A 13,366-nucleotide genomic window follows, 5' to 3' on the forward strand; every position below is an offset into this window, starting at 1 on the left:
AATCTGCAACTAGTAGTTTTATTTCCCATGAATGATGTTTGTGTGGCCTCGTTTAGCTCATTGTTGCATGTACTTGCATAAATAGGTGACTTGTTACTAGGGCTGGGCTATATCATACCGTTCACGGTAATACTGGTGTAATTTTGGGCAACGATAAGAAAATGAAATATCGCGATAGAATATGGGTAAACGCGCATGCGCAGTGCCTTTGTTTACATACTCACATGGCGGTGACGCAGAATGAGAAGGACGAAAGCAGATCGTTGAATGAAACGGATGAACCAGAATTGGTTTGTAAAAATGCTGCAACTTCAGTGGTGTGGAACTGGTTTAGCTTTTGTCCATCAGATACACAACAAAGCACTATTTTTGGTAGAGCATGCTAGCGGACCGTCGTTATTGCCGTGTTTTTTGGAAAATACGGCACACTTAAAATCAATCCAATTCTGAAAATCTACAGTGCCTCTTATAATCCTGTGTGCCTTATTGTATGAATTCTGGTTGTGTTTACTGACCTCGAAACGATTTTATGTACACAGCGCTTGAAAATCTGTCAAATGTTTTAGTACGACTTTAGTACGACCGTATTGTGTGTGTGTATAACCTCTTTTTAAGTTTTGTGGATATTATACATGGTTATGCTGAGGATATGTCGGCCAATTTCCACTGGAAATGCCTTTTGGTTAAACTGTCAGCAAGGAATTTGCATTTCCACTGTTACATTTTTATATAACTTTAATGCACATAAAAAAACAGCTGCTTGTTTAAGTGAAAATACATTATTAGTGCAAAAAAACCCCATCAAAGTTGTGGAGCTGTAAAGTATTTTGTCTAGTGTCAATTATGTCGTCAGTTATATTGTTATCGCAAATTTTCAAATGTATATCGTGATAAATATTTTTGGTCATATCGCCCTGCTCTACTTGTTACTACTGACTTGTAGAAGTGTGCTCCAAAGCCAACCACAGCTTTAAATTTTGTTTAAGTTCTGCTTTCTATGGCCTGCTACACAGTACAACAGGAAGCCATAAACAGACATTTTAAGCTCACTTATGTATTGATGTACTGTTGAGAAAACTGGTTTAGCTCAATGAGCAGGTGACCTGGACGGACTCAAACCCGGACGCAGCTGGTCCGGGTTTGAGTCCGTCCTGCTTTGCCCCATGTCTTTCACTCTCAACTCTTGGAGATCTTTTTAAGGCAGCAAAAAAAAAAAAAAAAAAAAAAAGTATCAGTTTGTATTTCCAAAAACTAAAAGGACACTAACCACCTGCTGTCAATTCTCTTTTTCAATTTGCTCCTCCAGCTACTACGCTGACACTTCAAACTACACAATAACAATGTGTTTGAAAACAACACCTTCCTTCTTCTCGGTCCTACTGTTATTCCTCCTGCTATGTGATGCTCATCCGTCTTAACGTTCACCAGATTAACCAGGGTTAACAAGAAGCTTCCGGTCTAACTGGCATGCATGCATGCATGCACGCACACACACACACAGCTGGATGAACGCAACACTCAAGAATGTGTATTTTCCTGTGTGGATGTTTGGTTGGTCCAAACAGATGGCACATTCCAGCAGAGAGAAGGACAGGGAATTATGCGATGTTAAGATTACATGCAAGCACTCACACAAAACAAAAACAGAACTAAAGAAATAATACAAAAAAATAAAAAATACAACAACACACAAACACACAAAAAAACATTCTTCCCAATGATGATTTATTCTGCCACAAAAATAAATATATGTGCTATATATTTGCACATAGTAATGATAATGCAACAACAGTGCTTTATCTGACCAATGAGTCACAGACCAGTGTTGGGCACTGTCAGTCTGTGTCCCACAGAGTTTAAAAACAAGCAAAATATAGCCACATTTTAAAGCTTTTAAATTCATTTCAGTTGCATAAATGCAACAGCAGCTAGAGTGACCCACATCTGATGACAAAATACAAAAACACTGCTTAACTGCTGACAGCTTTGAGGTAGCCTTTCATATAGGGCTGCTCAATTAATCGAATTTTAATCACGATTACGATCTGGGCTTTCAACGATCATTAAAAATGACTGAGCCGATTATTAGCCCCTCCCTCATTTATCCGCGACACCTTAAAGACCGGTCCGTGAAAATATTGTCGGGCATAAACCTGTCCGTGGCGCAAAAAAGGTTGGAGACCGCTGATTATGAGGACCCGAGGGAAGCTCTGAAAGCTAAGCAGAAGTTATTTGGAGAGGAGAGTGACTGCCGTTGGTTGAAAAGAGAGGTAAAAAAAAACTTCAGTGGTGTTGCACACTATTTTATATTATTTTTTAAAGTCATTATTCAATACATTGTTATTGTTAACCCTTTAAAGCCGGTCAGAGCAGCACGCTCTGTTTTGTGTAACTATTTTTAAATCCCTGTAGAACATGAACCGTGTAAGCTAGCGCAATAATTTGTTTTGCATATGAAACTTACATCTTATGCCATCAGCTTGTACTCGGTCACGGTTTCCTCCCACATAAATTGCATAAAAAGCGCTTGCAGGAACAAAAACATAATATTCCAGAAACACGCTTTGCCGATCAGCTGTTCGTAACACTTCGCACATTGAAACAGACGTCACCGCTAACTATCACATGTCCGCCATTTCCTGCCCGAAACCGGAAGTGATGTCATTTTTGCGGAAAATGTAGTTTTTTTTACTTGTAGGCCTTAAAAGCCTATACTGGTCATGTTTGACTTTTCTGAATAGTTTCTGGGATGCTTAGAACTCGAATTGCACTGCTGGAAATAGTTTATTTTGATGCACCTGCTGTTTTCTTTGCAAATTTGCATCATAGGATTGTTTTTGTTTTTCCTGCAGTATATAAAAATTGCTGTATCTCCAAAATAAAACTATGAAGACACTCAAAATAAACTTTTTTGTATTTAAAGTTTTGAGGGATAAACCTCTTAAATTTCTCCAAGTAGAAATATATGTTAAAAAACAAAAACAATTTAATTTTTTTGTAGTTTATTGCACTTTTTTGCAATTAATGTAGTTACTATGGACTTAATGCATACATATTATTAAAATATGGGCTATAACAGTTGTATAGCAACTTGAAATGCTCCCACAAATGGCACTACAACATGTAAAAAAATAATATAAGCTCTGGCAGACTTGGTTCTATGGTAGGTCTTAAAGGGTTAAATAAATATCGTCAAATAATCGCGATCTTAATTTCAGTGAAAATAATCGTGATTATCATTTTTGCCATAATCGAGCAGCCCTACTTTCATATGTGTAAAACAGAACTCTAATCCTCCCTACTTCCATCTGCTCCTCCTCTTCGACTCTGTCTTTTGAATGGGTTTCTGTCACGCATCCCCCCCCCCACACACAGTTTCTAGAACCACCTTCATTACCCCAAGGCCTTTGGAAACAGGTGTTCCCTGCCTGAGGTGCATGTTACTTACAAAATTCACCAGGCAGCCAGAGATGCAAAATTCTCCATAAATTGATTAAAATGCACATTTGCAGGCTAAAGAATTTTTCATGTCAACTTCTGTCGCAGCAGTGCCCCAAGCATGGTTGAAATTTGTGGTTGCTGGAGATCAAAACTAGACAATACATCATTAAATCATCTTTTTTGTGTGTGACTTTCATATGCAATATCTTTAATGCCTACATCCTGACATTTTTAGAAACTTGTCATATGTTACAGCTGGATGGTACCTACATCTCTGCCAAAAGCTAACATATAAGAACTGTAAAAACAACACTGTGGTTTCCCACAGGTTCTGTGGCACTCTGTTATAAGAGTCAGAATCAGAATCAGAATACTTTATTCATCCCGAGGGAAATTAGGGGTTACAGCAGGCAGCACGCTAATGGCGCATGCGCACTCACAAAGGAACCTTCTGACCAACTTTACACAAGCATGTTACTGTGCCTTGCTGTAAAGCCCCTATAGCCTCTTACCAACATTATATGCAGGAGATAGCTCTGTATTTACTGTACCTAGAGATGGTAAGGAAACTAATTTATGGCGGCATTTCCTAAAGATTTCAGACTCCACATCAGAGTCTACTGCAGTGATTAGATTTGGACATGCACTCATTTGCAGAAACCAGATCCGCTTTTCGTTTCTTTCTGCCACCCCTCTGTACCTAATAACCGCTTCAGTTTTCAGAAAATAACTCTGCATGTCTTCTACCCTAACACATAATGTTGAAGACCAAAGACCTGCTACTCCTCATTTTCTTTCCCTGCTGCCAGCAATCAGGAAACATGATGGAACAAATTTTCTATTTCTTGCCTCGATGCAACTCTGCCAAATTCATGGTGGATGACTGTTTTCTGACTTTATCTTGTGCCCTTAATACCCAGTGCTCACAGCTGTGATGTACTTCTCTGAGACCTGAAGGTTGCACTGCAAAGCAAGATCAATGGGTTTGTTGAGCCTAAAACCAGTTTTCAGTGTCAGAGTGTGAATTGCCCTTAAGTGCCACATTTCAGTAGTTATTCTGCAGATGGTCCATTTTCTACAGAGAAGCACATCTAATGACGCATTAAAACAGCCCCTTTTATTGAGCCCACGCACAGCCTGATTGTGGAAAGTTGTATCCGTTATCTCAGACTGGGATTTTAGGTTTCTTCAGGCTAGATAATACAAAGAAAGCCAAGCTATGTCAAACTTCTTTTGTAGTACACACCACTGCTGTCAGTAAAAGCTTCTGTGTTTTACTACTCATCGTGGAGTGTTTCTTTAGTGTGATTACATAAGATTATCAGCATCCACAGCCATCTGACCTCTCAAATAAAGATGAAGGGGACACTTGCTCATGCTAATGCAGAGAACAGCTCCAGGAATAGGAAGAGGAGTACGGCGAAACTTGACTCCTTTCAGCAACATGTCACAGAAGAATCGTTAAAAGTGGCTAAATTAAAAAGCATCATGGCCTGAGTATTTACGCTCTAGGTATCATAAGCAACTACGGTCCAATTTCTGTGTCTGTTTCCTGTGAACTTTCGGTGCACTTTGCTGGCATTGATTGCAGATAACGCCAATCTGGGAGGCAATGATTAACCCGACGGGAAGAAAGCGGGATAATTAGAGATTCCTGCTCATGATTAAAAGGGAAACTCAATTTTAGAATGAGAGTGGAATTTAAAGTTAAAGTAGGCAGCCGGCTAAAAAGAGGGCAATGAGAACACAGTTACACAACCTTGAAATTCAAAGAGCTCACGGGTTTGATGCTCAAGAAGGAGAATCGTTACCGATGGTGAATAATGTCGACTGTCGTGTCCTTGTTGTGATTATGTGAAATGTTGGAAGAATTGTTTGTGAAAAGTAGGCAGATGGTGAGAGTTGTGTAGGACGGGATGAACTAAACAGCAGAACATCAACTCCAGCTGACTAATTGGCATCAACACTGTGCCACTTTTCTCTGGGCACAAATCAGCTACTCGTACAACGTTGCATTCCAAAAATCCAATTTCAACTTGACAAGCGGAACAGCTAAATGTCTTTATGTTTCAACCTAGAAACACAAATCCATCTGCTTTACTGATGGTATACAATATGACTACTGAGCTACAGCGCCATTATATCAACAGAGAGCAACTGGGAGATGTTGGAAGTAGTCTGAATCCCACCTCTTGACCTTGTAGCCTTTTTAGATCATCACCTGAGTGCAGTGCTCTGGGGCCTGTCCCTGTGACGAAGCAGTGAGCCTGCTCGATTACAGCAGAAATCCTAACCACGTTTATTTTGGTCAACATATCCAAGGGTGCCTGTCCCTGTGACGAAGCAGTGAAAATGGAAAATGGATGGATAGAGATCTTTTAGATGACATAATTCCAATGAAAAAACAATCAATGAGAAAAAGAGTTAGTGGGGGACAAAGGGTTGTCAGGTAAGGCGTAACATGTAAATTATACTTGTGCTTCAGATCCTTGCCGTAACTTACGCCATAACCGGACCCTAGGGCTGGGCCATTCATACCGTTCACGGTAATACCGGTATAATGTTGGGCAACGATAAGAAAATGAAATATCGCGATAGAATATGGGTAAAACGCGCATGCGCATCGCCTTTGTTTTCATACGCACATGGCGGAAAAAGCATGGCGGAGAATGAGAAGGACGAAAGCGGATCGTTGAATGAAACGGATGAACCAGAATTGGTTTGTAAAAATGCTGCAACTTCAGTGGTGTGGAACTGGTTTAGCTTTCGTCCATCAGATACACAACAAAGCACTATTTTTGGTAGAGCATGCTAGCGGGCCGTCGTTATTACCGTGTTTTTCGGAAAATACGGCACACTTAAAATCAATCCTTTGATTTTTCTGAAAATCGACAGAGTCCCTTATAATCCCGCATTACGGCTATCGTAGGGAGGAGCCTCGCGGAGTGATACGTACTGTGCTTCAACATAATATTACCGTATTGTGTGTATATAACCTCTTTTTAAGTTTTGTGGATATTATACATGGTTATGCTGAGGATGTGTCGGCCAATTTCCACTGGAAATGCCATTTAAACTGTCGGCAAGGAATTTGCACTGTTAAATTTTTATATAACTTTAATGCACATAAAAACAGCTGCTTGTTTAAGTGAAAATACATTGATTTTTTTTGTATTAATAAAGTTGTGGAGTTGTAAAGTATTTTGTCTAGTGTCAATTATATCATCAGTTATATCGTTATCGCAAATTTTCAAATGTATATCGTGATAAATATTTTTGGTCATATCACCCTGCTCTACCGGACCCCCATTTGAACCAAAAAGGAGTTTCCGGTTACTGCATAAGGTAGCATGTAAACGTCCCGCAGAAGTCTAAATCAAGCTTACAGCTCAAAATAGCAGATGTCAACTGCTAGCCTGGACACCATTTCGGTAGGGAAGCAACAAATCAAACAGTTGCACTGACTGATCTCTAGCTCGCTGGGGGGATGCTGTGGTTCTAACAATGCTTAAACTCCAGATTATGAGTCAATTTCACTCAACTCAACCCTGGGTACACAAGCAATCGCACAGAGAAGTGTAATTAAAAGACTTCCATGGGGGAAAACTGGACAGGGCTCCATAATGCTACAGAATACAGCAATAATAGAAGACTAAATTTGTTTATGTGAAAAGACAATGTATGAAAATTGTTATTCAGAAGAGAATAAAGAGAAGTAACACACCTGCTCAATCCATTTAACACCAACACACATACATCCTACAAGACCTCTAACAGCCAAATAAATTCATACAAGATGACAGCACACACACCCACACACAGCAGTAGGGCTGACAGAAATGCTTGATGATATGACCTAAATTTTTCACTTTTTGAAGCTTGAAAGAAGCTTTGTGTGTGTGTGTGTGTGTGTGTGTGTGTGTGTGTGTGTGTGTGTGTGTGTGTGTGTGTGTGTAAAAGAGACAGTCAACTCCCAATTCACATTCCTTGCATGGCTCACATAACTTTCTCATCTGTGTGTGTTCATGTGGCTACGACTGAGTGCGTGAATGAGAGAGAGAGAGAGAGAGAGAGAGAGAGAGAGAGAGAGAGAGAGAGAGAGAGAGAGAGAGAGAGAGAGAGAGAGAGAGAGAGAGTGTGTGTGTGTGTGTGTGTGTGTGTGTGGGTGGTTGCGCTGCACCCAGCCCACACTAACTGTATTCATTTGAAAGCCCTACAATTTTGTCAGTCCCCCAAAGAACCCAGAAATTACCACTTCACCTACATCATGCCCACCCTGTAGCAGCACAGTAACAGCCTCCCTTTCATTCCCCCTGGCTGTTAGCTAGTCCACCTCTTAGTTTTTGTCAAATTCTACACAACAATAAGCTACGCAGTGCTGGAAGAAAAGCTTATTGGGTTAATAAATTCAGCGCACACACAGAACAAGGATGAAAAAGCACAAGCAAACACCAGAGTTGAAAAATCATGAATTAAACAGAAACAGCATGCGCGCACACACACACACACACACACACACACACACACACACACACACACACTTTTCAAAGATGAAGGGAGAAACATTCTAAAAAGCACAAAGAGTCAAAAAAGAGGTGTGGAAACAGAAACACACACACACAAAAACACCTATCTGATTGGAAAATATGGCACAAGTTGGAGTTATATAAACAAGAGGTAGAAGGAGGGAGAGAGAAGATGTCTGTGAAGGTTCTCAGTCATCCAGGTCATCGTAGTCAAAGGAGCTTGCAAAGAAAAGCGTCTGGACTTCTTTAAGTTGCTTGAAGACGTTTCACCTCTCATCCGAGAAGCTTCTTCAGTTCTAAGGTCAAATGGCAGAGAATCCCAGATTTAAAACCAGTGGGGGTATCCCCCCCAAAGAGGGACAAAAGGACCCCCTGATGATCCTCTAATCACCTGCGCAGTGCACATTGAAGAGAACGGCAACCTCAACATCGAAGTTTACCGGAAGCCCACACACACGGACCAGTACCTCCTCTTTGACTCCCATCACCCTCTGGAACACAAACTTGGAGTAATTAGGACCCTACACCACCGGGTAGAACATGTTCCCTCTAAGCGTGAGGGAAAAAAGAAGGAACACACACATGTAAAGGAAGCACTCAAAACATGCGGTTATCCTAATTGGGCGTTTATAAAGTTAGCAAAGATGCACAGAAAAGAAGACCAGACACCAGCGAGGGAGGACAGACGCAACAGCATTGTCATCCCCTATGTAGCCGGTGTATCAGAGAAACTCAGGAGAGTTTTCTCCAAGCACAACATCCCGGTGTACTTCAGACCCAGCAACACGCTCAGACAAAAACTGGTTCACCCGAAAGACAAAACTTCAAAACACAGACTTAACAACGTGGTGTTTGTTGTACAGTGCAGCGAGGAATGTCCAGACCTCTACATTGGAGAGACCAAACAGCCACTTCACAAGCGCATGGCACAACACAGAAGAGCCACCTCCACAGGACAAGACTCAGCAGTCCATCTGCATCTTAAGGATAAAGGACACTCTTTCGAGGATGCCAATGTTCACATTTTGGACAGAGAGGACAGATGGTTTGAAAGAGGAGTGAAAGAAGCCATCTATGTCCACTGTGAGCGACCATCTTTGAACAGAGGCGGTGGTTTACGACACCAACTGTCTGCCATGTATAATCCAGTTTTGAGTTCCCTCCCCAGACGCCTTAACGCCCACACACATCCTGGGCCATCTGACCACAGGAAATCACATGATAAGGTGGGGCCAGGTTTCACAATGAGCTCACCCGAAACTCTGGCTGATTGGGACCCACACCCGCTTTCACACCTTGGCTCAGGTGATTAGAGGATCATCAGGGGGTCCTTTTGTCCCTCTGTGGGGGGGATACCCCCACTGGGTTTAAATCTGGGACTCTCTGCCATTTGACCTTAGAACTGACGAAGCTTCTCGGCTGAGAGGTGAAACGTCTTCATGCAACTTAAAGAAGTCCAGACGCTTTTCTTTACAAGCTCCTTTGACGAGGGAGAGAGAAAGCTATTCGACTGGTTGTCAATAGCAACAGTGTTTTGGAAGTGCAGTCTGCTTGGCTACAAAGCATGTTGGGATATTGCCACAATTATTATAAGCCACCATTCGCTAATTCACTTCTTCCTACAAAACATTTAGGTGTTTTGTGAAAAACTAACGAGTAAAAAGAAGAAAAAAAAACCAAACAAAACACTTTTCTGATGATTTTCTTGCCATTATCATCTACATCACTGCAGCAGCTAAGTTAAAATGTGATGGAATATAACATATTTTCCTAAATACTTTGTGGCAGTTACAGTGGATCTACTGAGCTTTTCCTTATTTCCTGTTATGTTTATACTCTTACAGCAGTTCCTGCTCAGATTACAGATTTCAGAAATCTAAAATATTAAGGTCAGTGTATGTATAATTTATCCCTGTACGGCTACAGACTGCTCCCACTGCTGTGTTTAAGACATTCAGATTTTTAACTCTATGTCAGGGGTCCCCAATCCCAGTCCACGAGGGCCGGTGGACTGGGATTACCTTCTCAACATGTCTTGAAGTTCTCCAGAGGCCTGGTAATGAACTAATCATGTGATTCAGGTGTGTTGACCCAGGGTGAGATCTAAAACCTGCAGAGACACCGGCCCTCATGGACTGGGATTGGGGACCCCTGCTCTATGTTAATGGTCAGCAGGTCCCTAATATGGTCACATCTAGCCGTAAGGACAGAAGCCCCACTCACCTACTGTTCAAACCTTCTGTTTAAATGTGGCAGCCAATCAGAAAAAAAAGCTGGCTTAACGCAATGGAGAATTTAAAAAAAATGTTTTGGTTCAGAAAGGATGTATCCTAAGTGCTGCATCAAGGCACAGTATAAGAAAAGTAAGGACCGTCCTGACCTGTAAATCACTCAAAGCTACCCTGGTAGAATAAAAATATAGAGCTCCATAACATAAGCCACGGCAGTGATGCAGGCAAAAACTAACTGATTCAAGTTAAAATTGCAGATAGCAGATACAGAGAGCTGTACAGCTGTTCACCAGGGAGACAGCGGTTTACCCCATACTAAGGTAATGTTTTCAATGACACAAACATGTCTTTTTCTGTCCTTTCAGTTTTTTGTCTAAGCTAAGACTGGATATCCCCCGATGATCTCATTAGGATTTTTTTCTGAGATGTGGGAAACCACCTGCAAAGTCACATTGTCTGATTTTAATATGACACAGAAAAATTAAAATCACAGCCCAGTGTCACTCTGAATGGTAAAAGAAAAAAACAAAACAAAAACCTTTTGTTCTAACAATCTCATACTTGCTTCTACACCAAAGTTAGTACTCTGATCCAATTCGTCACTTACTCGCTCTGACAGGAAGTTCCAAACTAATCGCTGACACCTGCTTCACAAGTCCTTCACAAGACACTTTGATTTCTCAGATCGAAACCACTGACACATCCCACATTCTTCTAGAAGACAGATCATTATAATATACATCCTCATGTGTCAGTCCCAGGAGCAAAAGAGAGAAACATAGAGTGGGTGTGCACACACATACACCTCCCACAATCGTGGCACAATGCAGAGACTGATCGATATGTGCACTGCTATACGGGCCTACAGGCATGGAGTGGGAGCTGTCGGGGTAATTAATGTCGCTCTCTCAGGGTGTATCGTTCCCACAGCCAGCAGCCCAGATCTGAATGTGGGTCAAAACGCACACATGCAGATTCGCAAATACACATAATTGAACAGCTAGTTGTTCCAGATGAAGGACACTGGAATTGAATGCAGGTCAAACGGGAAATAGAAAAGAGCCTAAAAGCATCACAGGCATTTCCCGGCAAAGATGGGTGAGAAGTGCTCAATACTGCAGAGCTATTTCCCTTTCAACAATGCAAACTGTCTTTCTAATTTCATAATCAGAAATTTTTAACTTTCATATAGGCAGAGCTCTAATATTATTGAATGGTGATAATAACTGAAATGATTTATGCTGGATTTCTAGTTGTGTAATTGCTTGTTTTTTATGCTTTTGTATTCGATTTGGGAGAAGAAAAAAAAAGGCGAAACTCTAGGACAATAGTGTACCTAAGATCAGGTCACTGTTTTCAGGGTAACAGCAGGGCAGTGTGTTCCTGGTGCATTAGATTAAAATACCCTTGAGCTTGTGTCTGCTTAAACACAGTCAGTCCATAATACTTATTTTCAAGGGCATGTCTCTTATCTTCCACTTTCAGCAACGTGTCTCAACCGTATTCAAATAACTTGACAGGAACAACCACAGTTTGGTAAAAGTCAAGAGTTCTTTGGAGGTTATTTTAAGGGATTTAACTCAGTTTCATAATGTTTGTATTCCAACTTTGTTCCACAGTGCTTTCACATCAGCAAAAACGTGGCACAAGCTGAAGTAAAGGCGCTGACTGTAGCAGAGAAGCCATTTCTTTCACACTTATATGAAGTCAAAGGCCGGTTGATGGTAAATGCACCTCTACTCCTTTAAAGGGAAGCCTCATTGTATAGCTACAGTGTATTGTGAGCAGGTTTGGGGTGACATGAATATGTTGTGTACAGGTCTTGCATTATACCTGCAATGATCCATACTGTTTTCATTGGGATTTAGGGCGATTTCGAGGATGCATTATTTCATCCTTTAATCTACAGTTCGCTTTCTATCGCTGGTGACATTCTGGCTGCCGATGCCTGAGCCACGTTATGTAAACAAACATACCGTGAAATAAGATATTGTTTGAGGCGCAAAAACAACACGTATAATCGTGCTGGATAAAGAGTAATATATGAATTACAGTAAGAGTCTGGCTGTATTATTCTCCAGCTGCCGTTTCCTCTGTTTTGCCATTTCCAATGGCCACCATTCAGACTTCGTCTTTTGTCGCCGGGCGAAGCCTAGCCTCCTGCTTGTTCATTAAGCGTTACCTGAAAGTGACCCATCAACGAATTTACCTGAAAATGGTGAATTCCGTCGTTTTCAAGCCGACCCTCCGGAGCTGCCAGGCCCGGATGCCCTCCTCCGCTTTACCCGCCCACTGAAGTAGCCTGAAACACAGCTCCGTCTGTGCTCGGGTTGTGCTCCACACGCTCCGCCAGAGAAAGAAATATCCTCCGAAACAAGCAGAAGGGTGTGCGAGTGTGCGGGCGAACAGACACAGACCGAAACCCGAAAAAGTCGTCTGTTTCGGCAGCGGAGACAGTTTAAAGAGGCTGGAGGATGTCGAGTGCGGAGACGGGAGGGGTGCGAGCATGTAAGGTAGATTACGATAATGGCACTTCCGCTGACATTTCAAAACAAAGGTCTGTTCTATTGCAATTTCCAAAATAAAAGCCACTGTGATGTCTATCTGGTCAGTGTGCAAACTAAAAGCTGTTTTTTTTGTACAGACATCTTCCACATCATAGACTTGAAAAACGTAAAGAAAAACGTCTAGATAGACGCATACACCAAAAACTATACATACATACATACTGCATATTATACATTCTAAGTGCTATTTTGTGTGCCTTTTTGTTTGTTAGCTCGTAGGTAAAACTAGAAGTTAAGTACAGTATAGTTTGTCAAAGTTGGGAAATAGATAAAATAAGAAACAGCTGCAGGTTTTGTTAGCATACCGTTCCTTTTCATTTGTAACTCATCACTATAACAATGCAACACTGTCCATTTCAGTCTTTAAATGAGTAGATCGATTATTTCATCGATTCAACTTCTATTACAAAATAGTCTGTGTTTGTTGAAGATGCCAAAAATGATGGAATGGTTAAATAGCGCTCAGGGTTTCAACAGCTTCGAAATTAGCATAAATTATAAAGCTGATGAGAATAATTATTGTTGTGTGGCGCCCCCCTGCTGGATAAAACTTTAATTACTAGTGATGCTGGAAATAATCCTTATGAAATCCCGTTGTTTG

The 13,366-nt window shown here is 41.2% G+C and overlaps 1 protein-coding gene across 1 annotated transcript in view; it reads right to left on the bottom strand.

The window, feature by feature from the left end:
- cdk17 (cyclin dependent kinase 17) overlaps positions 1–12,716 on the bottom strand; it is a 54,279-nt gene extending 41,563 nt beyond the window's left edge. The window contains exon 1 of the mRNA XM_085436833.1: positions 12,408–12,716. The gene's annotated coding sequence lies outside the window, so the exon portion shown is untranslated. The remainder of the gene's footprint in view (positions 1–12,407) is intronic.
- Positions 12,717–13,366: the final 650 nt, after the last annotated feature.

Source organism: Copadichromis virginalis, linkage group LG17 (assembly GCF_057382275.1).
Source record: "Copadichromis virginalis isolate Kocher_CV1m ecotype Utaka linkage group LG17, C_Virginalis_male_GT1.1, whole genome shotgun sequence".
Classification (NCBI taxonomy): Eukaryota; Metazoa; Chordata; class Actinopteri; order Cichliformes; family Cichlidae; genus Copadichromis; species Copadichromis virginalis.